A 21,349-nucleotide genomic window follows, 5' to 3' on the forward strand; every position below is an offset into this window, starting at 1 on the left:
GGACAATTTGAGAATTTTTATGCATACAAGAACACACTCAATCTATGTCTGGCAATATAAAAATCCTCAAATGAGAAACTAATTATCCTATACTACAACTACAACAAAAAAATTAAAATATATCCAATAGGCAATTGGTATAAGCATAGATTAAGACTAACTAACAAAAATAGAAAACATTACATCTGTTTTAGGCTCAATGGGCAGATCTGGTAGTTCCACGCTAGGACCCTTGGGCTGACATAAAAGCGGGCTCCAAAGGAGCTACTGCTCAAAGAGCACAGTTAGAGGTGTTACCTCTTCTACCAAATGGGCTATTGGTCCACATATATGATATACTATTCTCATCTCTTTCAAATGGAAACAAAGGAAAATATTACAAGTAAAGAAACTAGGAAGCTATAAATAAAAGATAAACACATACTAGATCTCTCCACATATCATGCATATGGGATTTGTCATACAACTATACAAGTAATCCAGAATATCATATTATACACTAACTTGATCTTTAACAAGAGTTTCTAGACTTATCAATGCTTTGTATTAAAACCTCACTTTCTTTATGTTTGAACTTGAGTAGATCTTCATAACCTTAAAAGAGTCCCAATCTATGGAACATGGAAACTTTGAAAATAACCTAATGTGAAGCTAAGAGAGAAGAAAATCAGGTCACTTGATTCAAAAGTCTTCAGAAACCATCAATGTTTTGCATGATCTGTCTACCTTAGAGAAAATCTTTGATACTAACACTCATATCTACTTTAATAACTGACCACTTCATTCCTACACATTGGACAAGTAATTTAGATTTAAATTGTTCATTCAATAGAGCTTCAATCCACTAATTTTAAATATTGATTATTTCAAATGGTTGACTACTAAAGTTTAATAAATAGTCTTGTAATGAGTTCCATTCTAACATATATTTTGTAATTTAAAATTTCTATCAATTGCAAATATGAAAATTATGATGAAATCTGACGAATGTGTGTCATGTACATGGGTATGCCCAAAACTAGGTCCTCTTCTCTCAATTGCAAATCAAACATGCTAGTTAAATATAGACCATTGATTTCTTTTAGTTGTTCATTATATGTTTATACGTGTGCCCCACCCCACGTATTGCATTTGCATGGTGGTGCTATCATGAGTGTCTATTAGATATTTCATATCACACAATATTCTATACTAGATTTTTAGCAATCTATGATTGTATATTATCTCTAACTTTACATGTTTTTCATATTTAGAAAATTTTGTTCTTAAGTTATGGGTTCGAAAATGTTTTATGATATGCATGAGATATTGAATTTTGTGTGGAAGATTGCTTAATATTCCATACGTCCATTCACATGCAAAAGCTTTGAATCCAACTCACACTCACTAGATGGAATGTTTGTGTAGTTGTCACTCTTTTAGTTGGAGGTAGGCCTTATTTCTAGATATCAAAGAATTGTTTCAGTTGATGTGTTTGTTCGACTTTCTCATCTAATTTTTTGTTTCTTCTCTATGTTTCACTTACAAATGTAGAACATTGAGATTGATTAATTCAAATGGGTCAGATTTGGGCCACAATGTCAATCATAGATTTCATTTATACATTCAAACATTTATACATTCAAATGGGTCCATATTAATTCTACATTTATACATTCAAATGGATCAGATTTGGGCAATCATAGATTTCATTAAATTTTCTTAAAAGAAAATATGGGGATGGGGTCCATGAGCTTACCAGCTAGTTTCGAGCGAGCAGGTGAGTCGAGCTTCTGCTGGTCGGACGGTGAGAGAGAGAGAGAGAGAGAGAGAGAGAGAGAGAGAGAGATTAGAGAGGAGGGCCTCTACTAGTCGGACATCGCTGGTCGGACGGTGATAGAGAGAGATTAGAGAGGAGGGCCTCTGTTGGTCACTGGTCGGACGTTGCTAGTCGGATGGTGAGAGAGAGAGAGAGAGGAGAGAGAGAGATTATAGAGGTGAGACTGAGAGGGGAGAGAGAGAGAGATATATATATATTAGAGAGATGAGAGTGGCTGAACGAGCAGGGAGAGAGGGTCGGGGACTTGGCCACTCGAGCGTAGGTCGGGATGAGCACGGGCCAGGGTAGGGAGAGAGGGAGAGGGTGCTGGGGTCGGGCGGGTTTTTTTTGAGAAGGGGGGAAATGAAAGGGGATTTAGGGTTTTGTTTTTTAACATATATTATATTTTATATTATATATATAATAGTAATAAAAAATACCGAGTCGAGCCGAGTTGAGCTAGGGTCAGCTCGAACACATTTTTGAGCTGTAAAAAATGGCTCGACTCGGATCGAACTTAGTTTCGAGTCGAGCCAAGTTGAGCGAGTTGACCGAGCTGGCTTGGTTCATGTACACCCCTAATGAAGACATCTGTGGAAACCATTCAGGCGGGATGGCCTAGATCACAAGTTGATTCGACAAGGATAGTACTGGTCGACCATCCATGAACATGCAAAGCAGTACACAAGGAAGTGCAACAAGTGCCAACGCTTCACAGTACCATGACAACCACCCCAGCAAATGACCTCAATGAGTGGTCCCTAGCCCTTCGCATAGTGGGGAATCGACATTATAGGACCACTACCAATGGGCAGGGGACAAACTAAATTTGTCATTGTCGCTATTGACTGCTTCACCAAGTTGGCAGAGGCTGGGCACTTTGTAAAGATTTTTGAACAGAAGACCATCAACTTCATCTAGAAGAATATCATTTTCAGGTTCGATATCTCCCACACTATTGTTACTAACAATGATAGACAATTCAATAATGCTCGTTTTTGAGGACTGTGCGAAAGGTTCAGCATTTGCAATGCCTTCGCCTCACCTCGGCACCCCCAAGCTAACAAACAAGTGGAAGCTATCAATAAGCAATAAAAATCCACTTATAAATATAGCTCGAAAAGTTCAAAGGAGCCTAGGCTGATGAGTTGTCACATGTCCTATGGGCGTACCAAACCATGACCCATACAACGACTAGAAAAACTCCGTTATCCCTAGCCTTTGGCGTAGGAGCGGTGGTACTATTTGAGATCGAAATGCCCTTGGGACAAACCGAGCTATTTAACATGGAAGAAAACGACGTGCAACTAACATTGGGTCTAGATCTAATTGAAGAACTAATGGAAAAGGCATAACTAAGGGTTGATGCCTACCAACATAGGGTTACTCAGCATTACTACACAAGGGTCAAAGTACGCAGATTCCTGGTAGGGGACTTGATCCTCTAAGAAATCTTCCAAAACACTAAGGAGCCCCACTCGGGGGCCATAAGACCACATGCAGAAGGACCATATAAGGTAGCTATTATTGTCCAGCCAGGGACATACCGACTGGAAGACTTGCAGGGTCAGCTCTTACCCCATCTTTGGAATGCCAAGCACCTGAAAAATTTACTATTAATAAGAGTAAACCTGGGGAAAATCTACAACACATAGAATGCTCACATCAGGTGCAAGTTAACGACCATCGAATGATTGTTACATGTAAAAGATTCCTTTATGAATAAAAAGGAATAAGTCTTTTTTATTCTACTAACTTTGCATTCTCAACAACCAACAGACCAAAGTTTATGCGCTTGACAATTGGGTCACTAAGTTAATCTATTAAGCTAAATATCTCGTCTACTATGTAATCATGCACAACCATCAACAAAGGAAAAAGAAACACGAAACAGGGTAAGGAAAAAGAATCTTTCTCATTAATAAGGAAGTGTTTTATAAGGCCATTCAAAAATATATACATTTACAAAAAGCCTAGAAGTTCCTAGGCCTTGGGAGCAGTATCTTCCGGGGCCTCAAAGGCATCGTCATCGAGACACCCTAAGTCAAGATCTGGTGTTGGACGTCTTCTTGGCATAACTGGAAGCTAGCATTGAATGTCTCCTCCATCTCAGCCACATGATCCTCAGATGCCTTGAAGGCCTCCACTATGATTGCTTCCCTCCTAAGAATCGCAGCTTCAACTTCTGCCAGCTTGGCCTTGGCCTCAACCACCCGAATTCCTACCTCGGCTAGGAGGGACTCTACTTCAGAGACCCTCACCTCCACCTTAACCACATGGGCCACTAGGTCAGCCTTCTCCCACTACTCCTTGGCCAACAACGAGGCGTTGGTGGCTTGGTCCTACCTGTAACCCCTTAGGGCTTCACAGAAGACCTCGACCTCGACATAGACTGCCACCTGGGGCCTCCACTGCCACTTCCACCTCCGCAGCCTTAGCTTGGAGCTCAACCCCGACGGACTCAAGCCATTGGGTGTGTAATATCCCAAGTGCCACTTATGCTTTGCAGAAGGGAGATTCTATAGTTCATATCACGTGGCATTTGAGAAGTTCATAGAATTAAAATAGACTATGTGATGTACCCTGGAATAAACATCAATTTTAACGTAAGTCAATCACTTAACAAGTAAAATATGTCTATCTAGAGTACATGACTATAGCTGAGAAAAATTTACAGTTCCAAAAATATAAAATGTATCGACTCTAAAATTTCATTGACGTCTTACAGGTGTCCGACATCGGCCCACCCAACAACTAAAAGTACGAGGACTCATCCTTTGAGTTTATACGTGTGTCCTCTAATGCATCGGACTCCATAGTACCTACATCTATAATAGTGTCTGGTTGGTGTTTTAAAACACCGTCCCAGAGTGGGAGTGAGTGATCAACTCAGTGGTTCCATTAACATCAAGTTACACATGTTATCAATTCCACAAGCGCAATTAATGATAAAGTAACTTAAACATTTAGATCCTAGATACTCTTATTAATGCACGTGCATGCTATTATGAGATGATGCATGTCCTCGCAATCTAACACTCCCTCATAGTGACTCCGACACTAATTCATAAATATCAACACTCCCTTATCACGCGACTACAACTCCCAAGTCATCACAACCTAAACTAATGCGATGCGATGAATGTTCATGTTAGCCAAGTGAATTAATTAAGTCCGTTCATCCAACAAAATTAGGGAAGCTAGAACACCTCCATTAATTAATGGCCTTATCCAGATTGCTAGGCCCAGGGCGGCCGTACGGCTTTGTGCCTGCGATCCCTGATCCATATTAGGGTTTACTGTTGATTGTCAAATATAGCATATTCTCCCCAAGTAAATCTTAGTTTTATAAACACGATAATGCTTAATGATATATTTTATGCATGTTTACATTACAAGGTGAATCTAAGAGCTTAGATTGAAAAGGATGCCAAAAGCATAAATTTGATGCTCAAGAATCACCAAGGCAAATGATGGATCTTAGAAGACCAAGAATGAAGAATTCACATGCCAAAAATCCAAGGAAACCAAGTACAAAGGATGAAGAAAGGACTTAAAAGATTTCAAAATCTGTAGTGAAAAATAGGACAGGTTTGGTCCAATCGAAATTGCCCAAAACAGTCCAGCAACCTCAGAAGTTAATTTAGTTCGATCGAAAGATAATTCATTCTAACCAAACCCAATTTCGGACCGACCGAAGGGAGGATTCAGTGCGACCTAGAGTGCACAAAAAGCTCCAGCAAAGAATGATGAATTTTGGAGTTAATTCAGTTTGACCAAAGATTAATTCAGTCCGACTGAAACTTAAGTTTGGTCCGACCGATTCCAAGCTCAGTCCGACCGAAATCGGGCAACTGCTGAAACAGAATCCTGTCACAGCTCAAACTTGACTTTCGTCTGACCAAAGGTGACTTCGGTCTAACAGAAGCGTAATGCAGTTGCATAAATTTGAGGCGGTTTTAAGGTCAGTTTGTGAAAATTCGAAGGCGATGCATAAGATGGTGTTTCACAACTATAAACAGGAGTCCTTAAGATGTCCCAAAGTATCTTCTAAGGTTTAAGGAGTAGAGCCAAAGGGTAGAGAAGCCTACCAAAGTTTCTCTTCCTCTTCCTTATATTTTTGTTTTTGTTTTTTTTTTTTTTATATTTATGTTTTATTTAAGAGTTTTTAGTTCAATTATGTCTATGGTTAACTAAACCTCTTAGATATGGCTAAGAGGTGAAGCTTGTAGCATGTTGGGATCTTTATCTTGCTTTGATTCTTATTTATATTGAACTTCATTGAATTCTAATTTTATTTTAAGGAATATTTTTAGTTTTTTATGATTTATTGTTACTCAAATTACAATAGATGCTACGATAGCTTTGGATATCTTCTTTTCCTGTTTTAAGATTGTGAGTTTGGTAAATCCTGTCGTTCACCATCGTCTCCTAGGCATGGTAGGGTGATGGAATCCCTTCCAATCATCACAATTCTCTTACATTGAGAATTAGGTCAATGAAAAGTTTAGATTGTGCTTGAATTGATTATATTCCAACTAGATAGGATAAGACTTTGATTCCAGTTGTGTTTATTAAATCAAGTAAGGTAAAATCTTGATAGCTACAAGTGGATATTTGGTACCCTAGTTCCCACCTTTAATTGATAGTTTAAACATTATTCACAATTAATCTCTTTTATATCAAAATTCATATTTAAATCTTCTTCTAATTCTAGTTCTAGTTCTAGTTCTTTTCAGAATACGTACAAGTTTAGTCCCTGCGGATTCGACCTCGTTCTCATTGAGATTATTACTACATCATGACCCTACACTTGGGGTTCTGAGCAAGTTTTTGGCACTGTTGCCGAGGAGTACGGCTGCGTTTTTTTGAGATTAATTAGTTTTGTAAGTAGGTTAAGATTAAGGTTTATTTGTTCTACTATGTTTTTAAGTTAGGATTTTTTATTTTTAACTAACATTGTTCTTTGTTTTGTAGGATCTTAACATAGCAATTCTTATTCGGTAATTTTATTCCAACTCTCTCTCTCTTACCTTTTCTAGATCTTTTTTTTTATTATTTTAGTTTTTCTAATTTTCTTTTTAGGTTTAATTGTTTAGGTACTTGAAAGCTGCAAGTGTTTCATGCCCAAGTGGGTTCATGACAACACTCAACGTCTCATAAGTGAAGGAGGATTAGTCGAAGGGTTGCCTATCCATCACCAGATTTCACACCACTTGAGATCCTCTAAATTAATTGAAGTTATGGCTGTAAATCAACTTCAACACCCAGTTGAGGAAGTCTAGGATGCGAATGAGGTGTATCACGCACCCCCGCCTCATACTTTATGAGATTATTTACAATCGGCGAGGGTGAGTACACCTTCCTGCATGATATTTGCATTAAATGCAGGAACCATGGATGTTAAACCGGGGTTGATTTAACTGCTTCCTAAGTTTCATGGACTAAAATTTGAAAGTCTATACTTGCATATGAAAGATTTTGATAAGATAATATCTACATTACACTTCCCAAACATGTCTGAGGACATGATAAGACTGAAATTATTTCCTTTCTTTTGAAAGAAAAGGCTAAGTCGTGGTTACATTCCTTAAGACCACGGTCCATTGACATATGGGTTTAGATGACAAGGGAGTTCCTTAAAAATTCTTCCCATATCATAAAACGAATACCTTAAGGAAAACAATCATGAATTTTGCACAAAAAGAAGATGAGACCTTCATCCAATGTTAGGAGCGATTTACGGATCTCATAAATTCATGGCTACGAAACATGGAGGATAACGATCTTTTTCTATTAGGGATTAACCTTATCCATGTGCCAATTTATGGAGATGATGTGTAATGGACAATTCATGAACAAGTAAGCTAATGATGTGTGAGTTATTTTGATAAACTCGCCGAAAACACGGAATCATGGGATACCTCCTCAAAAACTACCACTTCTAAGACTACTCAATCAAAGGAAATGAGAGGAATTTATGTCTTAAAAGAGGAAGATGATATCAATGCAAGATTGGCTAAACTCACAAGAAAAGTCGAGGCCATAGAACTTAAGAAGGTAGAACCTAAAAAGACTGCGGAAGTGGTTTGTGGTATTTGTGCTTATAACATACATACAACTGAAAATTACCCATAATTTCTGCTTTTCAAGAGATATTGAATGAGCAATCAAATACCATAAACAACTACTAAAGACCTTTCAGTGGACCCACCTCAAATACATATAACTCAAGCTGGAGAAACCATCTAAACTTTAGTTGGAGGAATGGACAAATTGCTACTCCTCAAGGAATCCTTAACCAATTTCTAAATCAAAGGAAAACTCAAGAGGATTCAGTCTTAAAACATATTCAAAATCAAGAACTTTTTAATCAGGGTATGCTACAAGCCTTTCAAGATCTTATAAAGTTCATACAAGGGCTTGAGATAAAAAATTTGATTAGGGAGAAAGGGATCCTTTCAGCCCAGCCTCTCCCCAACTGAAAACCGCAATATGAAATAAGTGACCCAAGCTCTTCAAAACAGATGGAGCAAGTTAAATCTATCACCACTCTTAGGAGTGGGAAGACAATTGATAAAGTTATTCCGGTAAGGGCTGAAAAGTATAAGGACCTAAAAATAGATGAGAATGATAGACCTAGCAATGCCCCACATGGGTTAGAACTAGAACCTTAAAGTAAGACAATTGTGTCATTCCCTCAACGGTTGATTACACTAAAACTCTACCTAACTCACAGGATATTTTAGAGGTGCTTAAGCAAGTGAAGGTCAATATTCCTCTATTGGATGTCGTTAAACAAATATCTTCATATGCCAAATTTCTAAAAAATTTATGTACGAACAAAAGATGACAAAACATATAAAAAAATCTTTTTGACAGAAAAAGTGAGTGTCATCCTCAAGCAAGATGTGCCATAAAAATATAAAGATCTCGGTAGCCCAACCATCACTTGTGTAATTGAGAACTACTGGATTGAGCATGCACTTCTTGACTTAGGGGCGAGTGTAAATCTGATTCCTTACTCGGTTTACGAACAATTAGGTTTAAATGAATTAAAACTCACCTGGACTACATTAAAACTTGTCGATTGCTCAGTTCGTGTACTGAGAGGGATAATTGAGGATGTGTTGGTACAAGTTGATAAATTCTACTATCCAATAGATTTTATTGTCCTGGATACTCAACCCATCATAGATGTAAGTACTCAAATTCAAATCATTCTTGGTCGCCCATTCCTTGTTACATCAAATGCCATTATTAATTGTAGGAATGGAATTATGAATTTGTTTTTTAGAAATATGACATTGGAACTCAACATCTTTTTTAACATGAGCAAACAGCCAGAGGATGATGATGATACCCACGACATTAACATGTTCGATTCTTTCGTGGAAGATAGAACACTCCTGACTCTATAATCTAACACTTTAGAGACGTGCCTAACTCACTCCCCTGATTTAGATAATGACATGATCAAGGAGATGGAAGCCTTTCTTGATGTTATGCCGGTACTTGAAGTTAACTAGTGGAGGCCACAAATTGAGAAATTGCCCGAAATTGATGTAGTGCCTCTACCGTCTAGCCTCAAACCACCAAAGCATGACCCAAAACCTTTGCCCGATGATCTTAAATATGTTTACTTAGGTCAAGATGAGACATACCTGGTGGTGATCTCCTCCTACCTTAAGAAGGAATAAGATAGTATACTTATTTCTACTCTCATTAAGGATAAAGGAGCCCTTGGATGATCAATTGCAGACCTTAAGGGAATTGATCCTATGATTTGTACTCACCGCATTCATTTTGAGGATAATGCGAAAACCTCCTGACAACCATAATGTCGATTAAATCTAAATATGAAGGAAGTAGTTAAGGCTGAGGTACTTAAGTTGTTGGATATGGGTATTGAAATTGTGGTTTAGACCGCTATAGTAGAAGTATGGAATAAGTCAAGTTTCCTAAAGGGGGGGGGGGGGGGGGGTTTAATAGGACTTTATAAAATTTATACCAATTTAAAATCCTAATCCCTTAATCTTAAACTAATATGTAATTAATAAAGTGTAGCAATCTTAACTCTACAGGCTTCCAAGCAAAGTAGAGGATTCAAACAATACACTACTTAGGTTGAACAATTTAAGCAAGTAGTCTATGTAGAATCATGTATATGAGTGTGTGGGATGTGATTCCTATCAATTCCAACCATTCACGTGCATCATTTTAAGTATTCAAGATAAGCATAATCGAATGAGTGTGCAAATAGCAATCCCAAACACAATCATATATAGTGGTTTGGCTATGTTCCTACTCCACTCCCGGTGGACGCACTCAACCCTTGAGTGTACCAGATTTCACTAACGGAGGTTTCAAATCAGGTTCACCTCAAACCGTTACGACCTACATAAGGTTGACACTAGGACCTACACAAGGTTCCTAAGGATGCCTACATAAGGAAAATAGTCCTACACAAGGACTCAACAGTTTATGCCCTACATAAGAGTAAAGGTCCTACACAAAGCACCTAGGTTTAGGCTCCGCAGGCCAAGGCCCTACACAAGGGTCTGGGTTTAGGCCACACAGGCCAAGGTTCTACACAAAGAACCTAGGTTTAGGCCACACAGGCCAAGGTCCTACCCAAAGAACCTAAGTTTAGGTCACACTGGCCAAGGTCCTCCACAAGGGCCTAGATTTAGGCCACACAGACCAAGGTCCTACACAAATAACCTAAACGTACTCTCTCGTCAGAGGCCTTCACTAAGGGCTTGGTAAGTTTTAGATATAGCTTGCGACCCAATCCTGCACAAGGAATGATCTATAGGATCTCTGGATTCTAATGACTTACTTGTAAGTAGATGAGCCTCATTTAGCACCTGATGAAGACGATCTCCCTTGATGACAGAGATTCTTCACCTCCCTTGAACCGTAACATTTGAGGATGCTCCAATATAAGTAGCCGGGGTTGGGTTAAGGTATTTTGTAAAATCTACTCTAATGAATGTTGATTGTTTAAGAGATAGAGAGATTCCAAAGTTTATGCATTCAAGAGAATCTAGCTTAATGATATGCTATTAAGAAGGTAGCTGGAGAATCCTTGAATGGCAAAGTTCATTCTTCAATCCAATCTATTGAGTATCAATGATTAAGAGAGGATTGAAGGATGAACTCCCATATGAAAAAGGTAAAGGATATTAGATAAGCAACAACTCTCTCAGAGCTCACTCTTTTTCTCAATACAACCACTAGAACCAAGCTTCAATTTATAAAAGCAAAAATTTCAATGGTAATATAATTGTCAGAATCTGACCGCGTTCGATGTCATCGAATTTAACTCAATGTCTTTAAAATTTGAATTTCGATGTCATCAAATCTAGTTCGATTCCTCGAATTTATGCGTGATTTTTCTTCAAGGCTTGCTGGACGATTTCATGTCCTTATTTGATGTCATCGATGTTTGAATCTCGATGTCATCGAATCTAGATCGATTCCTCGAACTTTTTAGAAGATTTTCCTTGGAAGCTTGCTGAACATTTTCTTGTCCTTTTTTTATGTCATCGAAGTTTGAATCTCAACTACATCGAATCTAGTTCTATTCCTCGAATTTTCAGAAGTTTTTCAAAGAATCTTGCTGGACAAAAACTCTAAGTTCTTTGATGTCACTGAATCACCATCGATGTTGTTGAATATACATGTTCGATGTCATCAAAGGTATGTTTCGATGAATTGAATTTTTTGTCCATATATTTATGTGGTTGCATATGAGGGTCACTTTTCGATGTCATCAAAACATGTTCGATGTCATTGAACAGGTGTGTTCGATGTCATTTACCCAAGTTCGATAACTCGAAGTGACATGCAGAAAACTTATGGAGTTTACTTATTTGAACCAAATTTTCAAACATTAAATTCCTTGTTGTTCTTAAGACTATTTAGATGGAATTATATACCTAAGGTGTTTTGGTCATGAGATGTGAGGCTTAATTTACCTTTAACATTCCTGAATCACCCATTTGGTTGAGACAACATCTTATATTTTCTTGACATGGGGCTCACTTGACTTACTGACTCAACTGTCATGCTAATTGACAAACAAAGGCACTTTCATGTATCATATACCCTATATCCAACAGTCAATGGGTGAGTCCAATTCAGGTAGTTCCCAAGAAGTCCGGAATCACCATCGTAGCTATCACACCCCAAATCCGGGGACAGACAGCTTCTTAGGCAAAAAGCCTAGTGAGTACACATGTGTGTCAAGTGTCTCCTACATGCAAGCAAGACAAATATGCCACAAGAAAATCATGTATGGTGAAAGGTATGTAGCAGGTAAGGTAAGATATCAATGCCAATGAAATGCATATGCATCATAGTAATACTCCGAGTCAATACTACCAGCATCACTAAGTCATATTTTCATTTCTCCCATACCACAACCATAAATGTATTACACGCATCCATAAACACATCATCATCATATTGTCATACCATATCATAACTGTATATCTCGGGAAGCACTATGGTCGATACCATGCACCAGACACTAGTAATCGACCTCGCATACCCGCCCTGTGGTGGACTTCCACCAACTGTATATTATGGGAAATACTGTGGTCGATACTCATGCACCAGACACCAGTAATCGACCTCACATACCCACCCTATAGTGGACTTCCACCCAGCATGCTAGTAGCGGACTTCATTCGCACTTCTCACCGCCGATGAGTCAGACCGGTCCCTGTTTGCACCTCAGCCCTTAAGCAAGTTGGACCCACCTCTTCTCAACCCGACCTCGTCAATGTGAGTCAAATCCATGACCCATGTATCCACTCGGCCCGACGGTGAGGCAACCCTAGCTAACATAGGGGTTTAAGGACTTTCAACCCAAGGCCCACATCATCCCATACTATTTTCACACTTCCACTGTCCCGTTCATTTTCATGGACAACCCAAATCATTATCATAGATGTACATTTCATCATCAAGATCCAACTCATGTTATACGACATGACTGTGGTATTTCGATCATCATGTATGCCATGATTATGTATAAATTCAAGCAATTATGATAAGGAATACGTTCAAGTGCATGTGGTATGCATATAATGCGTATATGCATGAGTTGAGGTTCTACTTAACCTTTAAACCAAAAATGAGATACAATCATCATGTGCCACTATCAATTATATCAATCCATGGCCATGTGTTAAGCTGAAGAGGACATATCTTACACATGAACAAATGTATTGAAGTACACTTGCACATACCATCATTCCATGGTACATGAGTATGATCAATATTAACATGGTTAAGTAGATGAATTTAGTATGATAGGGAGTGGAACAACATTAATCAAGTATTAAATCACATGTTTCTATTAACCACAATTGCTAGTATTACTAATATCATCCATAACTATCATAATCACGAGCATTAATAGTAATAAGAGTTACACCATATCCTTCGCAAGATAAATGTTCCAATAATGGCTTTGGCCCGATATGATTTTCTTCTATTGGGACCACACGGTTATACCCTAATTGGGCCTTATGGTTAATGAGTGGTGGTGATGTCAAGTACATGTACCAAGTGGTTATGAGATGAAAGGCTTAGACATAACATATAGTAAATGAGTCACAGGATGAATGGTCCTGGCGAAACTCATATAATGTAGTGAACTTCATCTTCACATGGGTTGTTAGTAGATTGGATTTACAAATAATTATTGTAGTAGTTCTACAATGGTTTGGAAGGCACATGTAAACTTCATAAGATATAGTGAGCCCTAAATTGAATGACTTGGTATATAATATACACATAAGAGTTAGTTACGGTTGGATAATGTGGGTTTGTCTTATACAATGTAGTGGGTCCTACTTCCAAGTGGTACAGTAAGTAGATGGGTTCACAAGTGTTCGAAAGTTATACGTTCAATTAACACTATTTCATATCGGCTGACTTATTTAGGATTTGGATCTAGATCATTTTGAAATCATGTTCCAGAATTAGCTAGCCTAATGGATAAATGGTAAAATATGCAACACTTACATCAAGGTAGGATTCATAATTAATCTAATACACATCCTAAATTCACATACCCAAGAGATTACACCATTAGCATAGTTCACGAGTCTGAGTAATTACACAATTCTCATATGCCCACATGGACATATGGCCGCTCCATTTTTGGAAGTCCATATGGTTAAGCAGCCACACAAATAACACTCTACTAGTCATAATAAGGGACTCGAGGTTGGATAGTTATGTATTTTCATTACATCATAGCTTACATAATGGGATAATTACTTTACTAAACTTTCACATGGTCTAGCGGTAAGTACCACAATTTCACATAGTTTAGTATGAATACGATTACTATCATGATCTAGTGTCCACATTTCAACATATCGAAATACAATTGAGCAATCATAATCCTACACACGAATACAAGGCTACACCAATTATGATAAGTCTTATATTACAACCACTTCTCACATCACATAGTTAATAACGCATATTCGGTGTCGCATGGTTAAGGGCCAAGAGCTACATTTCATCATACCATTTACGGTTTAGGGATCACATCGCATAGAATCTAAGACTTTGATAGCATTAGCTTGGGTAACATAACCCTACATCACATTCAGTTTAGTGCACAACTTGGTCATATGTGATTCAAGTGGTGGTATTTATATCGATAAGCACAAACCTACATTGTTGAATGGACATCAATGCCACTTGATTTCATACAGTTAGGTGGCCTTGTACGTATTTCATATTCATACAGTTAGATAACTACATATACTACATAAACTCCACTATTGCCTATGATTAGGTAGCTATATATACTTCAAATACCCACATGATTAATGGGCCAAACAAGTATATCACACCCTCACACCACTAGAGTCTACATATTGTTATAATTAAATATGTTTAAGGGTTTAAACACAAATCACATGATCCTATTACATGGGGCCGCACTCTAACCAAAGTGCCAATTGATCAAGGGTTATCCACAATTAGCCCATTTAAGGGATTAATCATCATTACTTAAAAAAAATACAATACCAGTTCGTCATATATTCAACACATGAAGATTACATACTCTTGTCGAAGAGGCCCAATGGTTGGCCCAAATAAGGCTATCACTGATGGGCCCACATGGCATTCACTTAAAATGGGCCTTAACATTCTTGGGCCCACACATCAATGGAATTCACAATGTGTCCTATGTAGTGGAGTCCATGGGGATTTCCCATGAGGTTGAGTTGTGTGTGACCCACTTAAGACTTAGGTCTGCTTTAATTTTAGTCCAAATCCTAAAATGATATGAGGAAGTGGATGGTCCACATGGATTAAATAGACACACCATGGTGGTTTTAGGTTGGATTCAATAGTTAGGTACTTATTTTCACCGCCTTGTATTGTATAGTCCAATTCAGGTTGGATTGATTGATCTTTAAGACAATGCCCTAAAGGGGACCCGGTACATGGGCTAAATGGGTTAAATACCTAATACATCATCAGGATGGCCTATAACAAATTTTTAGTGATGAGAGTTCAATTTACATTATTTCATAATGTACAGTTATCTAATCATTGGATGGGCCTGATTCATTGTAACATACCGTCAAAAGGGTTGATGAAATAGTAAACAGTGAGGATCTTAAATATATATTATGTCATAGCCATGGTGGAGTAAGTGGCATAACACTTACATCAAAGTGGAACATACCACACACAAGTTGAGAGGGCTACCCTCCATTAAATATTCATTATCATTTGTTAGGCCCATGGAGATGTGGTCCATGAATCCAGCCCATCTATTATGTGTGTTCCACTTGGTTAAGGGGTCAAATCAAGTTTCAGATGCATTAAAATTTCAGGTGGACCCCACAAATGCTTTTATATACTTGAGCTCCAAGTTGTATGAACAGTTCAAGGAGATCAAAGTTACATCGGTCCCAAAGTGATGTATTTATTACATATACAGAGTTCATATATTTTTATTCTTATTTTTATTTATTTATTTATTTATTTTAGAGATCATTTTATACCATTATCCTAAAATGAATCATATCCAAAGATTATCTAGACCTCACCACAAACAGTAGTGGGGATAATGATTTCACCATTAAACAGTTTACAGGGCCCACCTTAATGTTTACTTTCCATCCAATCTATACATAAGGTCACAGAGACCTGAATTAAAGGGAAAAGATAATTTTATATTGGTCCAAAACTTCTATGACCCAAAAAGGGTTCCAATGGTAGACGTTCAATCCTGCTGCTTTTGTAGTGTGGCCCACTTGACAGTTAGATCTATTTTATTTTTATTTTTATTTTTTTCAAACCTTAAGACAAACTCACCAAATGAATGGATGGTTTGGATACAACACATACCTCTTGATTGGATTCCTATTTTTTTGTATTATTTATTTATTTATTTATTTATTTTTAATGGTGTGGGCCACTTGAGTTCTGTGTACGACTGATTTTTGAGGGTGATGTAAATGCCATAGTTTATAGTCCTTTGTATTGTCAAATTTGTGGTGCCAAAGACACTGTTATAAAGCTTGCATCTGTGAAGAATAATGCTCTACTCAAGATCAAGTTAGTTTAACAAGCACTGTTCATAAGTCAAGAATCTCAAGAAGCTTTCAAGTTCAACCTCAAGTTCAACCTCAAGATCTCAAGAAGCTTTCAAGTTTGAGCTCTATCAAGACTTCAAGCTCCATTACTTTCAAAGGTCACTCTTCTCTAAAGTTTCAATGTCCTTACTTCACTATTGAGGTATGACTGACCATAGGTTGACCTTTAGAGTAGGTCATTTTGGATATATAATTCATATGTTTTATATAAGTGAGTTTGGTCTATTCTAAGACTAGTCCTGGACTTTGTTTGACTAGTCCTAGCATTGCTTCGACCTGTCTAAGAAATTCCTGGATCAGTCGTAAGTTTATTATAAAATTTGGATATTTTCTGTTAGAATACGACTAGTCTTGGGAACTATTCGACCAGTCATAGGAACAGTGTCGACTGCATCTACGACCAGTTGTAGACCTACGACTCAAAGAACAGCGTTGAAATTAGACAACCTACGACCAGTCGAAGGAGACCTACGACTAGTGTGAAACTGTCAAATCTTATCACACTCAAATTTTCAAATATCTGTTGGTTCTACGACCAGTTGTAGAGGTCCTTAGACCAGTCGAAGGTGTGTTTTGCTCACCTATAAATAGAGCACGAATCTCAGAACAAATAAGGCAATTCAAGTTTATTTAATTCGGTCTTCTGAGAGATAAGTCGGTGCTCCATTTACGCTAATTGTGCATATCTAATATTCTCTTTCTTTAGCTTTCTTAATTGATTTTGTTTTTTGCATTCCAATCTAATATGAAAAGAGGAATTGTTGTTTTCCTTTCTCTGGAATCAAAATCAATTAGAGCTAGCCCTTTTGTTTTAATTTAGAATCTATTTGAACCTATAATCATTATAAAGTGAGTATTGGACATTGAACTTTGACATTCAAATCTCTACTCCGACTTGGTTCTTCTGGGCTGCTACAATGAAGGAGAAAATCAGGTATTTTATAATTTGTGTAATTTACATTGTTTGGTTTTATTTGAGGTTAAACCAGAAAAATCTCAAAGTTGTTGGTTATCTGAGGAGAGCCAGAAATCTCAGAAGTGAGGGTTTTTGAATTGTGTAAGCCCTTTAAAAAAGACAATTGTGAAGGTTTTGGGTGAATCTGTGAAAACCTATTTGATAGTGAATGCTAATATCCCTTGTGTGAGGATATTAGGAGTGGAGTAGCATTCTGTGTGGCTGTTGTTTAATAGTTGGTGAACACATAGGCGAACCACTATAATTCTTTGTGTTGTGGATGCGTGATTTATATTTCCTATCTTTTATCATTCAGAAGTGTGGAATGTACGTGTGAATGTGAATGTTGTAATCATTTCATTTCAAGCACAGTGGGGAATGTTGTAATAATTTAGATTTACATTTCAACATTATATTTTTGCTATCTCTTTATTACGTCTCTTTATTTGTTCTAGAAATAAGGTTGTCTTACCATAAACTTTGGTTTTTGGTGTAAGGTTGTCCTTAGAACAATTTTTGTTTCTATTTCTCTATTTTAGGTTGCCTTTCATTCCTATACTGTGATTGGTGTATAGTGCCATCTATTCTTTGTTTCATATTTCGCAGTATTTAAATTTAATTTGGCGTAGTCCTATTCACCCCCCCTCTAGGACATATAGCTAGGCCATTTCAAGTGGTATCAGAGCCTAATAGCTCACTCTTATTGCTTTTTATTTGGATTTAATTCCTGAGCTAACGATCTAAGCTATATATAAGATGTCAAATTTTGATAGCCTATCAGTCACTAGGCCTCCACCCTTTGATGGCTCCAATTATGCCTATTGGAAAGCCAGGATGAGGATCTTCCTCAAATTAATGGATGAGAGTGTGTGGCAAGCCACAGTGACTGAATAGAACCCACCTACCACTGAAGTGACTGGTATTGATGGTTCAAAATCAATGAGAGTAACACCATATTTCTCATGGACCACCCTTCAGAAAAATGAGAGTAGTGCCAATGCAAAAGCACTAAATGCAATCACTTGCGCACTATCACTAGATGAGTTCAAAAGAATCATATCCTGTGATACTGCAAAACAAGCCTGGGATATATTAGAAATGACACACGAAGGTACTACAATTGTCAAAAAATCTAAAGTCCAACTCCTCACAACCAAATTTGAAGAAATTCATATGGAGGAAAATGAAAGGTTTATGGACTTTTACACGAGATTAAATGACATTGTGAACTCAATGTGGCGTCTTGGCGATAAAATTCTAGAAAGTAAAGTGTGTGCAAAGATACTACACTCACTTCCTGAACGGTTCAACTCTAAGGTAACAGCAATCAAGGAACTTCGTGATACAGATAATATGAGGGTAGAAGAACTAGTTGGTTCTTTACAAACCTATAAGTTAAACTTTAAAGCTCCTAAAAGTAAATCTATTGCTCTCAAATCTTCTAAAGGTATTTCTCAAGAAAACTTGGATTTAGAAAATTCTGAAGACGATATGGCTCTTTTAACGAAGAAATTTTATAAGATTTTCAAAAGCAAGAAAAGGGTAGATTTTTAAAAATCAAATGATAAGAAAAGATCTAAATCTAGACCTAAAAGTTGGAAGTCTTTGAAAGATAGTCAATGTTACAACTGCCAAGAGTATGGGCACTTAGCAAACAAATGTCCTAAAAAGGACAAAACAAAAGGAAAGGGTATGTTGGCTACTTGGGATGAATCATTTGATTCTGAAGCTTCTTCTGAATCAAAAGATTTTGAAACTGAGTCAGGCAGTGAAGTTAAAGCCCTCATGACTTTAGCCAAATTCACTTTTTCAGATCATGATGATTCAACTAACGAAGAAAATCTGAATAGTGATTATGAAAATGAAGATGATCTTCAAGATGCTTACAATGCCTTATACAAGGAAAGTTGTAAAATTGCTGTCAAACTTCAACTTCAAAAAGAAAAGTTTTCTAAACTCAAACAATGTTTTGAATCACTTGTTTTTAAAAAATCCCAAATTTCAGATTATTTTGAAAAATCAAAATGCGATTTAGAATTCAAAACCTCGTTGCTTGAAAATCTGAAATCTGAAAATGAGATAATTAAAAATGAAGTATCTTTTCTTCTGAGTTTAAAGGATACATGGAGGTATGCCTAAGGTGATTTAAAGTTAGAAAAACTATTATCCGGATCAAGAAAAAGTGGCGATCGATCCGGATTGGGCTATGATAAGAATATACCTCTTAAACAAAAGTATACTCCTCCCAAGTTTATGAAAGGAGAGTCCTCAAACTCAAAAGGGAAAAGTACTTATTAAGGTTTTTCTAAAAATACAAAAACTTTTCAAAAACCTAATAGCAGCCATGTTAAAGTTAAAAATCAGAACCGAAACCCTCTTGCTGAAAAGATAGTAGATTTACTCAAGGAGCTCTTAAAATCTAACTCAGTAGGTCATTCTTACAATATCGGTCAAAAAAAGACCAACTTGTAATGACCCTGAAAATTTTGTGCCAAGACTCGAGTACTACCTCTATTCTTTCTTTAGTAGCTTTTTGGGGTAATTAGCACTTAACTCGATTGCTTGTGAAATTTGCATCAATCACTTTAAATTTGATCTGCATGACTCAAAACCTGTAGATTGGTTAGCGCTAGGTTACTCTGAAATCTGGGATTCATCACTAAAGCCAGTTGCTCTTGGAAATTTTTAGAAGTTCTGGATCGGACCTGGACCGCGCGTCGAAAGTCCGATAGCGATGATCTTAGGCTATTGCGGTCACCATGTTGGGCTTGACCATCACCTCAAAAATCAAGTCCATGTGATGTTCTGGGTCGATTTAATTGAGTCCGGAGTGAAGAGTGTGAGAACGGTTAGAAACTTAATGAGATTTTATGAAATTTGAGTCGTGTCGCTTGCGCGACGATTTTAAGCAATCTGACCGTTAGATTCTAACCCAATTTCACCCTCTGATCAGGGAAGGTGGCCCAGGCATGTCCTTGTGTTTGTGGACCTGATCGAGATTCGGTGACCGTTGATTTGAGAGTGGTCCGCCACGGCTGATCTGAAGATCCGGTTGGTACAAAAACTCAGCTTGACCTAGATCCATAGTCAAAGAGCTTAAGTCCGACCTTTCGTGGTAATAGCCCCACCAGAAGTGCTCCGTTGGATCGAGAGAGGCTTATTTTGGTTATACCCCAAGTATACCTTGGCCCTGGGGTTATTTTCATCAATGTTAGGCCTATTTATAGACCTTAAAACCCTAACTCTCTTTTCCATACGAATTTTCTAACCCTAGCTAAGAGAGAGAAAGTGAGAGAGAAGTTGGTGAATCATCTTAGATTCTTTCCTGTTCTTCTTCATCCTTAAACCTTCACTTCTGAATCGTTATTCCGGCAATTCTGAGTTCATCTTTGGGTAAGTTAACCTAACCCTAATCTGTTTTATAGCTTAGAATAGTCCTTGTGTTGTTGTAGCTCATTTCTATTCTTGCTTTAGGTTATCCTGTCGCCGTTGACAAAGACATATCGTCTAAAATCAGTTCGGTATTCTTTTCTGGATTAAGGTGCGGACTTTAATCGTATAGGTTATGGTTTTCAAGGCTTTCAATGCTGGTGAATGGTTTATTCTTGCTATGGATGAGATTTCACATGCCAAATGTTATGTTTATGTTGCGTTCCTGATATGCATGTGTTACATTGAGGTGTGTGTATTCTATGGGTATGTATAAAGTACCGTATGCGTATAAAATATGAACATATGATTGCCATGATTATCTGTCATGTACTTATGCTAATTGTATGTGCGGCAACTCCTTGGTAAAAGGGATTGTCCAAATGTGTGTATTTCAACATACGTCATGTATGTTGAACTATGTATTCTAAGTGTTTGTAGAAATGCCTGAATGAACTAAAGTGTGATATATTAACTTAATTGCGGGCGTTGAGAAGAGATTCTCAACACTCCTAGTGA

Source organism: Magnolia sinica, chromosome 9 (assembly GCF_029962835.1).
Source record: "Magnolia sinica isolate HGM2019 chromosome 9, MsV1, whole genome shotgun sequence".
Taxonomy (NCBI): domain Eukaryota; kingdom Viridiplantae; phylum Streptophyta; class Magnoliopsida; order Magnoliales; family Magnoliaceae; genus Magnolia; species Magnolia sinica.